Source organism: Peromyscus californicus, unplaced genomic scaffold (assembly GCF_007827085.1).
Source record: "Peromyscus californicus insignis strain IS unplaced genomic scaffold, ASM782708v3 Scaffold_4__1_contigs__length_199733344, whole genome shotgun sequence".
Taxonomy (NCBI): Eukaryota; Metazoa; Chordata; class Mammalia; order Rodentia; family Cricetidae; genus Peromyscus; species Peromyscus californicus.
The window spans coordinates 31341508-31358236 of record NW_026294562.1 but is presented as its reverse complement, the minus strand read 5'-3'; the positions used below and the strand labels follow the sequence as shown (position 1 = coordinate 31358236).

The 16729-nt window shown below is 39.1% G+C and overlaps 1 protein-coding gene across 1 annotated transcript in view; it reads right to left on the bottom strand.

Moving 5' to 3' along the window:
- The window catches only part of Prkg1 (protein kinase cGMP-dependent 1), a 1138884-nt gene that overhangs the window by 245743 nt on the left and 876412 nt on the right, over positions 1 to 16729 (bottom strand).

The following is a 16729-nucleotide window of genomic DNA, read 5'->3' as shown; positions in this document are numbered from 1 at the left end:
AAAATTTATTGCTTGGTCAGGAGGCAAATTGAGTCCACGCCATCTGGCCTTATGCTCCTCTGCAGCTTAACAAGGGAGCCATTGGAAAGGAAGATATTACCTTGCACACTGCTTGATGGCACACACAAAATATCCATTAGACTGGTGGCTGCAATTCCTCCTTGTGCACAACACTATTTTTCTTAATGGCTATTCTATTCTGTCTTAAAGTTGTCTTCCATTAACACTTTCCATTGAAAGACACCATTCTTCTCTCTAAGCACCTAGAACATCAACACAGTACCTAAGCTGGCACTTACTAGTTCTCACACAGACATAATTTATTTTCCTAGTAACAAGTATTTTAAGTAACGAAGTTCCTCCTTATTCCTTCTCCCAGTCTAAACTAACAGATGGCACAAACAGTCTGGTATGTGCCTTTAAAGACTATTTTCCTATGTTCACACACACATTATATATATATATATATATATATATATATATATATATATATATATATATATATATATATACACATACATACATACATACATACAAATAATTGTCTCTGGGGTTGGAGAGATGGCTTAGTGGTTAAAAGTGTACATGGAGCTTGCAGAACCTGGTTTGATCTGCAGTACCCAGATCAGGTGGTCACAATCACTAGCTCCAGGGGCATCCAACCATCTCTCCTCTGCAGATACCTGCAGATGAAAATGTACACACTCACACACAGACATGCAATTAAAAAGAAAATAAAATTTTAAAATCTTTTTTAAATTTTCTAAGTAAAATTAGAAGATATATATAAACTGGTTTCTCCATTTAATAAAATCATTGTTTTAGTTTTCATCTCTTGGTGTTCTCTGTTGCTTCTCCAGGGAAGGCTCTTCATCCAAACAGGGAAAGCATGATCTTGTCTGTACTTCAATGGCATGATAGGAAATTTTGATCCATTATATTGTACAGTTTGGGAAGTCTGTTCATCTCTCACAGCTAACAAATATCCCCTAATCCAAACTCTATTAGTAAGAATGGTAAAAACATCTTACCGACACTTATTGCAAACTTCAACTTTTTTCTCACTTAGTTTTTAACAAAAAGTGAACCAAAACCCTCAAAGTAGCACAGGATGTATAATGCCATGTCAGACATAAGTATAAGGCTGCACAAAACCTGTGTTAGAAAAACATCTCAAAAGGAGGCTTCAGCTCCAACTGGAGGATCAGAACAAGACTTCTGGATGTTTAAGCAGGAAAGAGCCACTTAGGAATATGACAGCTCACCGCCCATGATAGTTATGTAAGACTAGTCAAACTGTATTTTGGGAAAAAATGCAAATGATAGGCACAAACTCTGAAGAATTCTTTACCTGAGATATTCTTCTTGTCTCTCCTTTTAAGACACATAGTTGTCAATGGGATGGATATTTTTCATATTTAAGCAATTTGCATCTTGTATTACTTCAATAATTTTCCTCTCAATTAAACAAAACATATCCTTATCCACAGGAGAGTTGTTGCCTCTCAGCAGGTAAACATGATTCATAACACGTCAAAAAATAAACCCAAGTAATGTAGCACTACTGAAATTTCCAGATAGAAGATTCTTTTCCACAGGTCCTGAATACCTTGTGCTGACATGGGGCATCTGACTGCATCTTTGGCATCTATTGGCCGGACACCGGCAGCACCTTAGTCCCAGTAGTACAGGCAAAGAATCTCCAGACACACCCATTATTGCATTGGAAGAACATCTGTCCTCAGTTGAGAATAGCCACTATCAGTCTTTTGCATTCAGAATCTCTTCATTTGAGTGAGTCAGGAGTTTGGCAGGAGTGTCCAAACACAGTCCAGTTGTTAAGTTGTATGAATCATCTGAGTATCTTAATATGGTTTGATCTGGACTTCTGTTAAGGTGGTATTCACAATTGCCATATGTATTATTTGAGTTCACCTATACAGACTTTCACTGGACATGTGTTTCCAGCCCACATAAGCTCATAAAACACAGGGGTCCAGAAAGGAGCCTACTGGTTAGGGACTGAGGCATGCTAGGTTTGGAAAACATAACACCGCACTGTCACAACATGAGGAAGGTAATGACTGTGTTATCCTGAACTGTCCAGTTGCATCTGAGGAGGAGGAGGAGGCATGCTGACTATTTGAGAGTCTCTCTAATTATGTGACTCAAATGCCGGAAAATTCAGTGTTTTATAAAGACCATTTTGTAGTTCTTCCTTTTTCAAATTTCAAATTAAACCTCAGACACATATAGAACTAAGAGCGGGCAGAAACAATAATTAGGTGGTTCCCTTTAAAAATGTTTCCGTATTTAACAGAATAAAACCCAACCCCCCCATCATGGCCTATACTACTGTAAATGGTCTGCTCAGTGTTGCAGTTTCCAACTCCTTGTCACCTTTCCCACTTTGTCCCCCAACCTGCTGACTCCCCTATGTCAGTTCCTCAAACGCTCCACATCCCAGCGCTGCATCCCAGCTGGCCTCCATTCTGATGTTCTTCCCTGACCTCCCATGTGATCTTGCACATGTCATCAAACACACACACACACACACACACACACACACCAGCTAAATTATGTCTCTACTATATATGTATATGTATATATGCTTTTATAGTACATCATAATTCATCACCCTTTTTGAACTTATACTAGTAATTTACTTCTATGACAGTTCTCTCCAGAATGTGTCATACAAAGACAAGGAATGTTTCTAGTTTTGTTCAATTTGTTGATTTATCTCTCACACCTAACTCATTGCTGAGAACAGAATAGGGATTAAAAAAGTTTTAACTGGACCAACTGAGTAGATTTCCATAGTGCCCATCTTTGGCCTTGTCCATCTGGCCCAGTCACCACCTCCTATTGCATCCATCCTTATCACTATGACCAAACTGATAACAAACCGTTTGACATCACTGATGCCTAAGATATTCCAGTGGTGCATTATTGCAATGACCCCAGTAAGTACCTTACTGTGGTCTGTGACATTGACTGTGTTCTGACTCCTACTTACGGCTCCATCCTAGCTTTACCCTATCTCCATCAGTCACTCTGTTTCAGATACAGTAGCTTTGTTATTGTGCCTTGTCTGATCAGACTAGATCCTCCGGTTATAACAACCTTCCTCCTCAAGATCTTCATTCTCATGCTGTTCCTACCTCCGGAGTCTTAACATATTCCCCACTCATACTATTTGAGTTATGACATTCCACTTCCTTCATCAGGGCTCCTGGGGTTGCTACATAAAGATAGACATTAATGGGACAGACTATCAGGCCGGGCTAGATAACAGCCTCACCATCTATGCACTGAGTGACCCTGAGAACAAACAGCTCAACTTTGGCTGAACACAGTGCTGGAGCTGATTATGACACGCTCCCATGCTGCTGAAAATGGTAAGGAAGAGTGTCTCCCAGAAGTGCTGGGACCATGGAGATTTAACCTTGAAAACCAACTAGCACCTGTACCACTGGCCTGACAGGCTGGAGGAGAGGCAGAACTGCCAGACGGTGCCTCTCAGACTTGAGGTTAATACAAAGGGATGGGGGAAGGGATCTTAAAAATGGGCACAGAGCCGGGCGGGGTGGTGGCTCACGCCTTTAATCCCAGCACTCGGGAAGCAGAGGCAGGCGGATCTCTGTGAGTTCGAGGCCAGCCTGGGCTACCAAGTGAGTTCCAGGAAAGGCGCAAAGCTACACAGAGAAACCCTGTCTCGAAAAACCAAAAAAAAAAAAAAAAAAAAAAAAAAAAAAAGGGCACAGATGTATCTTATTAAAAGAATTGGTGGTGTTGTTACCATAGTGAACAGTGATTCTTTGAAGCTTTCCTGAGCATCTAATAGACTCAAAAATCTGTAACTCCATCTGGGAATAGGCTTCAATTGCCTTACTCAACTCAGCTTTCTAAAGTGATTGTGAAATCTGTTCAGGGGGCTGCAAAGAGCATCTTTTATTAATGGAATAGAAAACATTGAGTAAATCACACATAGTAAGGATAATCAAAAACTACAGAAGCTTTATGTGTGTGAATATTTACACAGATGCTAAACCCTGATGCGAACAGCAAGTGCTATTTGATTTTTCAGGTATTTTTCTTTCTTTATAAAAGAAATAGGAAAGTGAGGTAGCTTGACCTGTATATCAGATCATCTTAAGAAAATTAAATTGGTAGTAAAAATGATTACACTGGATTTTCTTTCTTTTTCTTTAGTTGTTTTACTTTGAAACGGTTCATATGAGAGGTTGGAGGATAATCAGCATTTAAGTAAACACGTAAAAACTGGACTCACTTCCTTGCCTCGCCCCAGCTCTCTTGATTAATCTCTTCTAGCCTCTACCACATCTCTTCTGAATTCTGACATCAAACAACTATATGTACTAATAGTTTTGTATGTGCACTGTTCATACTGACACTTGGTGCTTCTCACAGGGAAAGAAAAACTCTACAAGCTTGTCTGTTTCCCAATGTCAAACATTCTCGAGTTCTTCAGAGGTGAGATCACATCATTTTCCATTAAGTCTTTTGGACACAGTCAGAATTTATGATCCAAAGACAACAGTTGGCCCAGCAGTAGCCTCCTGGACTGACTGAATCCTTTCCCTGAATACCAGACAGAGGAGGAGAAAGTCTGAGCTAAAATTCCACAAATGCTTGGATTTTCTTTGATGTTTGAGTTCTTCTTTGGTCACTCTATCCTCCAAATGGATTTTCAATCTCCTGTTTTTCATTTCGGGAATTCTTGATGTGAACATTTTCATGTAACATAATGATTCATAGAGACATCAAGGCAGGCTCACAAAACGCTGAAAATCTCTAAGAGGAACAGGTCCTTTCAGCCCCATTCATTTCAAAACAGAATTAAATCGTTTATAGTGTAGACAAGCATGCATTCTCCTTCTGCATAATTAAACTATAACTCAAGTTTAACAACTTGATCTATAAAGGCAATTAGCGTCGGCAGAACTGGGAAATAGTTTGCTTTGACAGCATATGAAATGTGTCGTGGGGAAGCAAACAATGTAGTGCCCGAGAGTCACTATTTGAAGAATAAATACTGTTTGAAGTTTCTACCAAAATAAATGCAAAGAGGAAGAAAAGGTTAATTTTCTTGTGACCTCTATACAGTCAAAAATAAGTATAAATCATTCAATATTTTACTTATTTAGAAAATGAACACTTCAGATTTCTCTTTGACAAAGCACCATTTAGTTTGAAGGGTATCTTGAGTCATTGAGGACAATAAGGAAAAGGAGAGAGTAACTTAGATTCCAGAGGTAGTGAATGAGCCTTTTATGCACTAGAGGATACGGTTCTCATGTGCAGGTGGCTTTATTATCTCTAGAATATACTGAGAGAAATATTGCTCAGAGTTGAGGTTACAGAACCAGGTGTGCCTCTGTTTCTTGTTTTAATCCACAATATGACACAGAACCACTGGACTGGGTGAGATTCCTCTCAAGCATTAGGAGTCTTGAGTCAGGACGTTTAGGCAGGTCTATTATCAGTTCCAGACCAGCCTCAACTACATGGTGGGTTTGGGGCCAGCCTCACTTCTTAATACTGATATTTTATCTAGAGAAATGAAATTATAAAATTAGGAGCCAGGTGTAGTACCTTTAATCCCAGCACTCTGGAGACTGAGGCAGAAGGATGACACGTTTGAGGCCACTCTGGGCTATATAGGGAGTTCCAGGCCAACCAGTGCCACACAGCAAGGACTAGTCTAAATAAAATAAAACAAAAAAAAGCAAACAAAAGAGACAAAGACTTCCTCCAGGATATGACATCACTAATACTTAGGGGAACCAGTGCCAATATGGAATACAGAGTATCTATCACTTTTAAGGGCACTAACTAATCAGGAAAGGCACAGGCTGACACAGGGTTCTGGAGAACACTCTCTGAGATGCTGGGGGAGGTTTAATAGTTTAAGGATGAGCTTGGGTAGTGGTTGGGTCTCTGGGGAGATTATTCACTAGAGGAAATAAAGCTATTCCATCATGTTAACAAATGTGTACACCATTGAAGAGGTGTCCTGGTGCCACCGTTTTCTAATTCATACCACCAGCCCCCAAAACAGAGCCTGCCAAACACAAACATTAAGCTTCTGAATTCACAAAGACTATCACATAGTAAGAGCAGTTATACCAATAAAATTAAACATACCTAAAGTAACTAAATCTGAACAGAATTGAGGGACACACTATATTAAACTCCAGAGGTCCTGCCTAGGAAGAAGAAGCAGAAAAAAACAGAAACAGAAGAAGCAGCAGGAGAAGGAGGAAGAAGGAGGAGGAAGAGGAAGAGGAAGAAATAATAAAGGTAATAAGGGGAAAAAGTGACATCATAAGTGGTGTGTCTGACAATAAAGCACACGGAGAAAAAGTTAATTCTCTGGGGAAGTCAGACTGGGAGGTTATGGACTTTGCAGTGACCAGAGACCAGCAGCATACACATCATCCTAGAAGGGGCTCCACACTTAGATGAGCATCTTATGTGCTTTCAATAGTTACACATCCTGATGAGACCCACACAACAGACAATAGGCTGATATTTCAGTTTGCAAATTAGTCTCAAGGGAATTAGTCTATTACACTAAAAGCTGAAAGACTGAACATATGCTGGGTATTAGACTGTTTATTCTCCTACTAAGATGAAGTCTAGATCCTAAGTGTCTTAAAATCTAACAAAGCCACGCTACCTTGGCAGGCATCCTTACTGATGAGGACCTGAGTTTCATACTGCCTCTTTCAACCACCTGCACCCACAGGCTATGTCATGGTGTCTCTGAATATATCCACTGCTACAAAGAGAAGCAAGGATCTCTGTTATCTGTCATTGCTATTCATCCAGTTCTGCTGCAAGCACAGATTTTCCTCACATGGTTATTATCGAATCCTTCATGGCTAACTTATGTGCATTTAAGTGATATTTGCATTTCTGTGGGTTTATATTCCTTATTTCTAGCAAAAGGGAAAAAATGAATTTATTTTTAAGAAATGATCAATAGAAATGTCACTAATTCTCACAAACACAATAGAACTAAATATGATATCAATAAAAATTCACTTTGCACTCCAATGACAGCTCACATCATGAAAGACATTGGCTATTATTAATGTAATGGTTACCATGTGCTAGACAATGTGTTAAGGAAAGCTCCATCAGGAAAATGACTCTCTGAGTTTAAACACTCACTTCTTGTAGAACAAAAGAGAAGCTTGGATAGTTGAATACATTCCCAATATCATGGAGCAAATTTAAGAGGCAGAATTATAATTTATGCTTGCTTTAGGAATCGATGTCCACACTTTGATTGTCACTGATCTCACAGAAAACCAATCTTCCTTAGTCTAAATCTCTCTCTCTCTCTCTCTCTCTCTCTCTCTCTCTCTCTCTCTCTCTCTCACACACACACACACACACACACACACACACACACACACACACACACACACACACACATGCATACTGGGAACATGTTAATAGAAATACAGGAAAGCTGTATAGACATTTATTTTATTCCAAGGAGCCAACTGTAAACAGGGCTCTAATGCCATTGTACTCTGCTCAAAACCCTTGATAGCTCAACCCTGAGAACAACACATTCAAACTCTTTGTTGGGACATTTTAGACCCTCTGGGATCAGGCATTGGTTTGAATATTCCCCTTTGTACTTGAGTCATTCCAGGGCAGATGTGTGTGCCATGATATGCTTCCCACCTGCTATCCGTGACCCTAAGAATGTTCTTTAATGCTGTATCTACTTCCAACATCTACTTCTTTCCTAAGACTTCCCTTGATCCCCCAAATCACAGCTGGCACAGCACACTTTTGTATCACAAACGCAGCTTTTATTATTTTGTTTTTCATTATTATTTGTGTATTTGCATTATACCTAAATGAGATTAGAGTCCACATTGTTTTATCTTCCAATTCCAGCAACAGTAGCCACAATGTCTTTTGTATAAAAGGACTCAATAATATTTGTTTAAACAGAATTAACATAAATTTGCATTAAGGTACTTGGTTTAAAATATTTTTCAAAACCCAAAGACTGGGTTTCAGTTTGTAGCCCATGCTGGCCTGGAACTTATGATGTAAACTAGGCAGACCTCAACTCTTGGAAATCCTCCCACTTCAGCTTCCAAAATGCTGGAATTAAGCAAGCAACCATGGCTGGATGGTAAATCATAAATATTCTTGACAAGGTAATATATTCTGTATTCAGTCAAGTCATTAACAAGTTAGCATTGTAAGCACATATATTATAATGTATGAAGAACATATAAAAATATTATGTATAGATACAACACACATAAATTTATCTCATTACCACAAATGAGATAATTAGTAAAATAATGTATTGTCTTCATTTTCAGATGAGGAATTAGAACTAAAATATTTAGCTCTTTGCAACATCTTAGCTAATTTCATTAAAATGCATTTATTGTGTTGTGCTCATTTTATTTTTTAAGCAACATCTATATTTTATCCTTTTTAATAGAGCAGGATTCATTATTATTCGCTTCTATTTTTCTTTTGTTCTGAGCCATAGTGTGGTCATGCCCCATAGAACGACTGAGGCACCCAGACCAGATAGCCTTACCTGGCCCTTTCTTATCACTGACCATTCTTTAGTTCCTTTGTTTCTTTCTTTGCTTCCAAACCATTAGCTCTGACTTGTTCTGACCTTCAATATTACTTTTACTAGCAGTATCCCACTATGCCATTATCCTGAATCAGTTCATCTCAATAAGCAATCAAGTGAGCAGGCACACATATAAAGACATACTTTTATGAGTTATAGCAAGAGAGGTGCATTAGTGAAATCAGTCAACTTAAAAATACCATAAAAAGTGTTTTGCCTAGATGGATTATACAACATAAAACCTCAATGGCAGGAGGGTTTCAAAGAATGATGCCCAGAAATTTTTGAATGATTAATATGAATGTAGTGTGAATAAGGGCTAGCCAGATGAAAAGGTAGCTGTAGGGAGAGAAGAGAGGAAGAACAAATGTTTGAGAGCATAAACTAGCACAGTGACCACAGAGAACATTGAAATTCTCAGGGTTGCTAGGTCCTAAGTTAGGGAGCAGGTGACAGGACCTTGAGTCATTAAGCTTGAGTCATTAAGGTAGCCTTGGATGCTGTGTCCATGAGCAAAATGAGCTGCTGATGGGGTTGGAAAGGGGAGCAATTCAAATAAAAAACAGTTTACACATATGTGGGAACAGATACAGCAAATTCTCAAATATTTGTTGAAATAATGTTTCACATTCCACACAAACAAAGCAGGCTCAGTAGACAGTGAGCAAAAGCAGTTCAGAGATCAGGTTTCATCCTGTTTTGTATTTCACAGGGCAGATTCTGTCTTGGTCACTGTTCTGTTGCTGTGAAGAGGCACCCTGACCAAGGCAACTCTTATAAGAAGAAAAACATTTAGATGGGACTTTCTTACAGGTTCAGAGGCTTAGTCCATTATCATCAGAGCAGAGAGAATGATGGCAAGCAGGCATGCTGCTGGAGAAGTAGCTGAGAGCTATATCCTGATCTGCAAGTATAGAGAAGAAGGAGAGGAGAGAGAGAGACTGGGCCTGGCATGGACTTTGAAACCTCAAAACCCACTCTTAGTGACACACTTCCTCCAACAAGGCCACACCTCCTAATCCTTCTCAAATAGTGTCACTCTCTGGTGTCTAAGCAGTCAAACATAAGAGCCTCTGGGGACCATTCTCATTCAAACCCTCACAGATACCTAAAAGGTACTACTCTATGTGTTCCCCAGACAGTCACATGCCTGCCTCTAATCATTGATGGAATGGAAGACCACAAGAAAAACAATCAGTTTCTGCCTTTTGCAGTTCATTAAGGGCCACTAGGGAGGGTCTAAGAGTCTCACTGTTTTAAATTAGATATGTAAATCTGGTCTGAGTGTGTACTGAGGTTCCCCAAGCAATTTCAATCTTCACTCCCATCTGAGAACCTCAAGGTCAAAGCCCATGATCCAAGAGAGTGAGGGGCTCATAAACAGCTATTTCCTGTACAGAACAGGAACTGTGAGATGCTAGTGCTTCACTCTTCTTCCTACTGACTAGGCACAAACATATTTCATAGGCACAGCTCTTCTGTCTTATGCTCTGACAGGACCCCTCTGCTTTATATAGAAGCTACTGCTTTCTCTCAAAGAGCCCCTCTGACACATGAGATTGCTATACAGGAGATTTCTGAAGCCAAACGAGAATAAATCAGTCTATACCAGATTCATTAGCAGATACATGAATCCTGGGTAAAAAAGAGACAATATGAGTGGCAGAGAAATGGAACAACTTTTTTTCCTATTTGGGAATGATGTGGTACTGTTTTTAAGCTTCTGTTGGACAGGGAGGGCACAATTGAAGGATACATATACCTCCTCCCAGGACATCAGCAGCCTAGAAAGCAAACCAGAAACAGCACCTGGGGCACAGAACACTTTTATGACAGTTCCCAAAGTGATCTGCTCCCATGGCATTTAGAATTCAAATGATTCTGGGTTTCAAATCACTGCACTTGTGAATGGCAGAGTCTGTTGTATACTATTACTATTAGTAATAGTATTAGTATTATTTAAGCCTTAGATTTCACTGCAGATGTCCCAGAGATGTGCAACAGTAAACCTGGATTTTTCACTTTTAAAGCAATATTTTAACACTGTTGCTAATTTCTAACAATACCTTATCAAGCACTGAGCAGCTGTATTGCACCAATATTCCAAGATCATGGATGCTGTGTCAGTTAAATATAGTTGAAGCTAACAGTCTGTAGGGTTCAATATATCAAAAACCAATTCTAGGCAGACACTCACAATTTGCTGAAGCAAACACATCTTGGGGCAAAAGTAAACTAAATGTTTCAGAACAGTACAACTGGGATCTATTTTAACACAGGCACACATTTACAAATAGCCCAAAGTAAACTTCAGGTACAAATCACACAGCACAATGAGATAAAAGTTTTCATTTCCTCCCAGAAGTTAAGCCTGAGGGGATAGATGCACACTGAAAAAGAGCTGGCAATAAAATCATATTTTCCAGAAATGGTATAGCTCCAGAGGAGAAAGACCAAGGCAAAAGGCAAGCAGAAGGGTAGCTTACCATTTAACTTCTCATATAGTAACCAAGAGAGATGCACACAACCCTGTAGGGTAAAGGTTATGCAGACTTAGAGGGCTCTGTTCTCAAAACGTATGTGGTGAAGTAATAGAATATACAGACTAGAACTGCATATGATGAGTAGAAAAGGAAAATGCATAGAGAACTTTAATAATGAGGAAGTTTAACTGTAGTCTATTTCGCCTGGGTGTCCTATTCACCAAGTCCCACCACTAACTTCTAATTCGTTTTCTGTGAGACTGGGTACCCTGTGTTTAAACCCAGAGAAGTCAATGATGTACCACTGAGTCAAAACTCTCGCTCAACTTGTGAGGTCTTATTGCTGCTGTGGTTTCTATATTCTTTCCTTGTAGCAGGAATCTTAAAAGGTCTTATTAATAAAACAAACCTGGAGCCAAGTATTAGGGTGAACACTGGAAGGTCAGAGAGACAGAACAAGCCACAGCTAACCTCACCTGGCCAACTTCTCAGCTGATTTTGTTCCCTCAGACTGGAAGCCTCTGTGTCCTCATATCTGGATGGTTCTCAGCTGAACTGTGCTGCTCAAAACCTAAAAGCTTAAGCAGCCAAATGCTTAACCAGGCCAAAATGCTTCTAGTTCCTGGTCTCCACGCCTTATATATCTTTCCTTTCTGCCACCACTCCCTGGGATTAAAGGCTCACTTCTTGGGATTAAAGGCGTGAGTCACCATGCCTGGCTGTTTCCAATGTGGCCTTGAACTCACAGAGATCCAGAGGGATTTCTCCTCTGGAATGCTAGAACTAAAGGTGTGTGTGCCACCATTTTCTAGCCTTCGTATATAGTGGCCGTTCTGTCTCTGACCCCAGATAAGTTTATTAGGGTGCACAATATTTTAGGGAACACAATACCACCACATTTCCTTCTTTATTCCACTAAGTACAACATTTCCTTTTGTTTACATCTCGGTATATTTGTGAATAAAGGTGCTGAGCACTCATTCCCATCCCTGATCACTCTAGATTACTAACTCCATCCAGGCTAGACTCTAAGAGTTTTGAATTGTGTATGAAATAAGGAATACATTTTATAAACAAAACCTAATGGGAGCATCCTAAGGGAGATTAGCTATAAATTCTGACAGCCCAGATCTCTGCCTTCTTTGTATTATTAAAATTGATTTAATGGGTTATTTCCCCATTCATGACTGGTGTGTATTAACTCTGGCCATCTCTTTTGTTTTCCACACCCACTACTGGAACCTAATCAATATTTAGAGCTTTTATCTAATGCCACAACATGACAATCTAAGTTCTTCCAGTCCTTGAACCATATGGCTGAGTCAACAATGGCTGCTTGCTGACTCACCTTTAACCAGGTACCAGATGTCAACCATTTAAATTCTTGAATACCTACTTGATTTGCCTCCTCTTCTGCTTTAGTATCATTAACACAGGACATCCATTTGTGCCCGTTTGGCCTTCTGGTCTTCCCCATTTAATCTGTCTCACACTGCTGGAGAAAATCCAGTCATACCATATGTAAAGAGTGAATGAACACTCTCCAATGGTTTTCTATTATGTACAGGAAAATATAATTCCTGAAATGGGATGCATGTTCCCTAAAAATTTTGGGGTTTATCAATTGAGTTTATCAAATTTTCTGTCCTTTCCAAACCATATATTGCTGGAAGTCAGCAATATCAAATTTTTGTGGATTGTCATCATGTCAGATGGGCCTTTTGTGCCTCTGAGTTTGTATGTACTGTTCATCTCAGGGAGTATTCTTCAGTTGTGCTTGTTTACAAAACCCTGTGTTTAGTGATACTTCTGTTAAATACCTCCTGCTCTGTGATTTCTTCCTATTTTAGTCCTCTGTAGTCTGTAGTGTGGTTTAATGGGTTTTCCTCTCTAGATTCTAAATTGCTTATGGGAAAACCATGCCTTTGTCTTTGCTGTGCCTCATAGCTAGCAAAGAGACTGGCAGAGAGCAGTGGTAGTAGACCTGTAGAGGGAATGAGTGACCTTAGCCTCTTGGGCTCTCCTGTTTGCTCTTCAGATATTTGCTGATATTATTCCAACTTTTCTCCTCTGTAAAAGGAACCACAACCTGACTACTCAGGATAGGTTTTTTTTTTTTTTAATTGTGAATCATTATTATTGTCATCACATCACCATAATAATCAATATGCACAAATATGAATACAATGTGAAGCAAATGAATTTGTGGGTATGAAAATGAAAAGGTTAGAGCAAGAGGTATTTAGGCAAGGTGTGGCAGGATAGGCTTTTTTTTTGCACAATAGAAATAATGTTTTATTTCTCCATACTTATATTCTTTTTTATTTTTCTTTATTAAGAAATTTTCTACTCACTCCACATACCACCCATAGATCCCCCTTCCTCCCTCCTCCCACCCCCCAGCCCTCTCTCCAAGCCACCCTGCATCCCCACATCCCCCAAATCAAGGTCTCCCATGGGGAGTCAGCAGAGCCTGGCACACTACTCAGGATATTGAAAGAGCCATGATAGTGATTATTTAACAGTATCAAACCATGATGCATAGACCAACATTTGCCCAATATCACACTTAAATTTCAAATAATGTAAAATTTCGTTACAAGTTAGGGATTGCACCAAAGATGCAAAGGTTTTAGTATATATATTTGAAATATTCTCATTAATTAACAATGGAATTATAGTGACTCAAATTCATACTGGAATCTAGCAAGCATTAAGTATGTAGTCAAGTGTTAACTATAAATAAAGCAAAGTTTGTAAGAAATGACATTAATATCAACAATAAGAACCAGGTACGTACATGAGCACAGAAGGACTGTTTGCAGAGAGGAAGGAGACCATGGAGCAGGGACAAATGAAGGGAACATGGGAGTGGATATGAACAAAGGACAATGAAATATGTAGAAAATGCCATGATTAGACCTTCTTTTTATACTAAAAATTTTAGTCAAACAAAAAAAGAGGACATAAACTCTGAAACTAGAAAAAGGAATTTAATACTAATTTTTCCCTTAGCTCTTTTCCTACCATAATCAAAAAGGAGTGAGGACACAAAGTTTGGTGGGTAGGGGATGGGGGACGGAATTGAGAGGCAATGAAGGAAGAGTATATGACAAAATACATTATATGATATTCTCAAAGAATTAATAACAGTATTTTTTAAATAATAAGAAGGAAAAGTTAAGCCATAGTTAAGCAGCCTACGTTTTAGGATGTCAGAAACCAAATCTGAATTACACAGATATGTAATTCTGTTACTATACTCCTCACAAAAATAATTAGCATAATTTGATAAGTAATTCAAATGCAGATGATATGAAACAAAAAGTGTTGTGTCCCAAATCACTGATTCTCCTCTTGGAGACTATCAAAGAGACTCGTGTTACCAGGTATGGTGGTTCACACTTGTAATTCCATCACAACAGGCTCATGCAGAGGGATTGTGAGCTCAGTGTTAGCATGTGCTGCACAGTGGGTTCAATGCCAACAACTTAGTAAGCGCTTTTCTCAAAAGTAACAACAGGGTCTAGAGGACACAGCTCTGTGGCTAAAGTGCTTGCTACCCACATATCAGCACCTGACTTGGACACCTAGCCCCCATGTGGAAAAGCAGGCATGACAGCAGTGCCTATTGTAATATCAGTGCCAGGGAAACAGAGAGAGGTGGATACCTACAGCTTGCCGGCCAGCCAGTTTAGCCAAGTCAGTAAGCTCCAGGTTTCTGTGAGAGACTTTGTCTCAAAAAAAAAAAAAAAAAAAAAAAAAAAAAGGTGGAGAATGACTGAGGAAGATCCCGGATGTTGACTTCTGCCCTCCAAAAGCATAAACACACACACACACACACACACACACACACACACACACACACACACACATACACACACACACACACACACACACACACACATAAATCACCAACACATATACATATATGCACCCAAAAAATAAAAACAAAAATTTAAAGATCTGCAGGTAGTTCAGAAATAGGACACTCATCAAGCACGCAGAAAGCCCTGGGCTTCAGTCTCTAACACCACAGAAAAAACTTCTTTTGAATTCTTTTAGGTAATTTTATATACATTTGCACATGCACACAAGCATTTAGGTAATTTTATATACATCTGCACATGCACACAAGCATACTTCTATAACTTTTCACATGTGCAATGTGCAAAATCTATTAGCAATGCTTTGGTTTACTTTAAAATATTCTTGAACATCATTTCATATTGGCATGGAATTCTATCTTCTTTCTTCTTCCATGATTTAAGCTCTATTCTACTCAGTCAAAACAATCTTCCAAAGAGCTACTCCTTGTCTTTCACTAAACCAGTTAACCATGTATGACGCTGGACTTTGCTTCAAACCTTCTGTAGTCCCATCAGCCAGAGAATAGTCTGCCATAACACACCCTACAAGAGCATCTTACAATTTCCAAGACTGAGATCATATGTCTCCCTGTCTGAAATGCCTGCTTCACTAACACTGAGGTACTTGCTTCCTCCTTACACACCCGGAATCTAGCCAACTATAAATCTGCATATGATCCTGATAAACAACCTGCTTATAAGGCATGATCTGAGGTGTGCAGCGTTGTTCATGTTTGGTAGTCAGTGAAAACCTATTTCTGATGCATGCTATTGAGCACTTGGGAATCATTGATGAAGAGACTCAGTTCTTGTTTTGAAGAGAGATTAAATTTAGTGGAGACATAGAGGAAATACCAGTAAATAATAATAGAAAATACTTTTAGAGCTTTTACCATAAGCTAAGTAGTGTCAAGTTTATACATGTGATCTCATTTAACCTCACAATACCTTGGAAGGGCAGATTTTATTATTAAACCAATTTAAAGAAGGTAAGACAACAAATAATTCAGAAACTGAAACAAAGAAGATCAAACAACACATGGATAAAATTGGATATATTATATTTCAGTTGGCAAATACAGCATATTAAATTAACACTCTAAAACAATTCTGATTTACATCCCATCTCCACTTTTCCTTTTGTGGAAACTCTGAACTCCAGAGCCCCTGAAATGCAAGTAACAGGTCTATGAAGCAGAACTACCACTTGAGGTTACTTAGTTCCCCAGATCCAAAAGTGTCAGTCACAAGCAAGAAGATGCCCGGTCACAATAACCTCCATTGAGCAATCTTAAGAAGATAAACCCACTTTGGTATATCACACTGTTGTTAGGGAAGGCAGCCGTCTTATTATTTCACCTAAGTCAGATGTTTCTGTGGGGTCTGGTATTATCTTACTTAATACAAGTCATGTATACAGAGTATAAGATGTGCTAATGAAGATGACCCTCACATTCCTCTCAGGTTGCCTAGATTGCAGACGTTTCCCCTGACCATGTCCCCTACTCTCCCTTTTCTGTAAACTATACAAAGCTAGAAATTTTAAATATTTCACTATCCCTTTGAGAAGTAAATCTTCCGCTAGCCTCTGGCCAGTGTTAGACTCAGGAACAATTCCTAAGGATTGGGATCCCACCCCCATGAAAAGCAATCATGAAGGGAGAGAGTCTGTCCATCTTCTAGTCTATAAGAAGGGAGGATTATACATTTCCTAAGTGCCA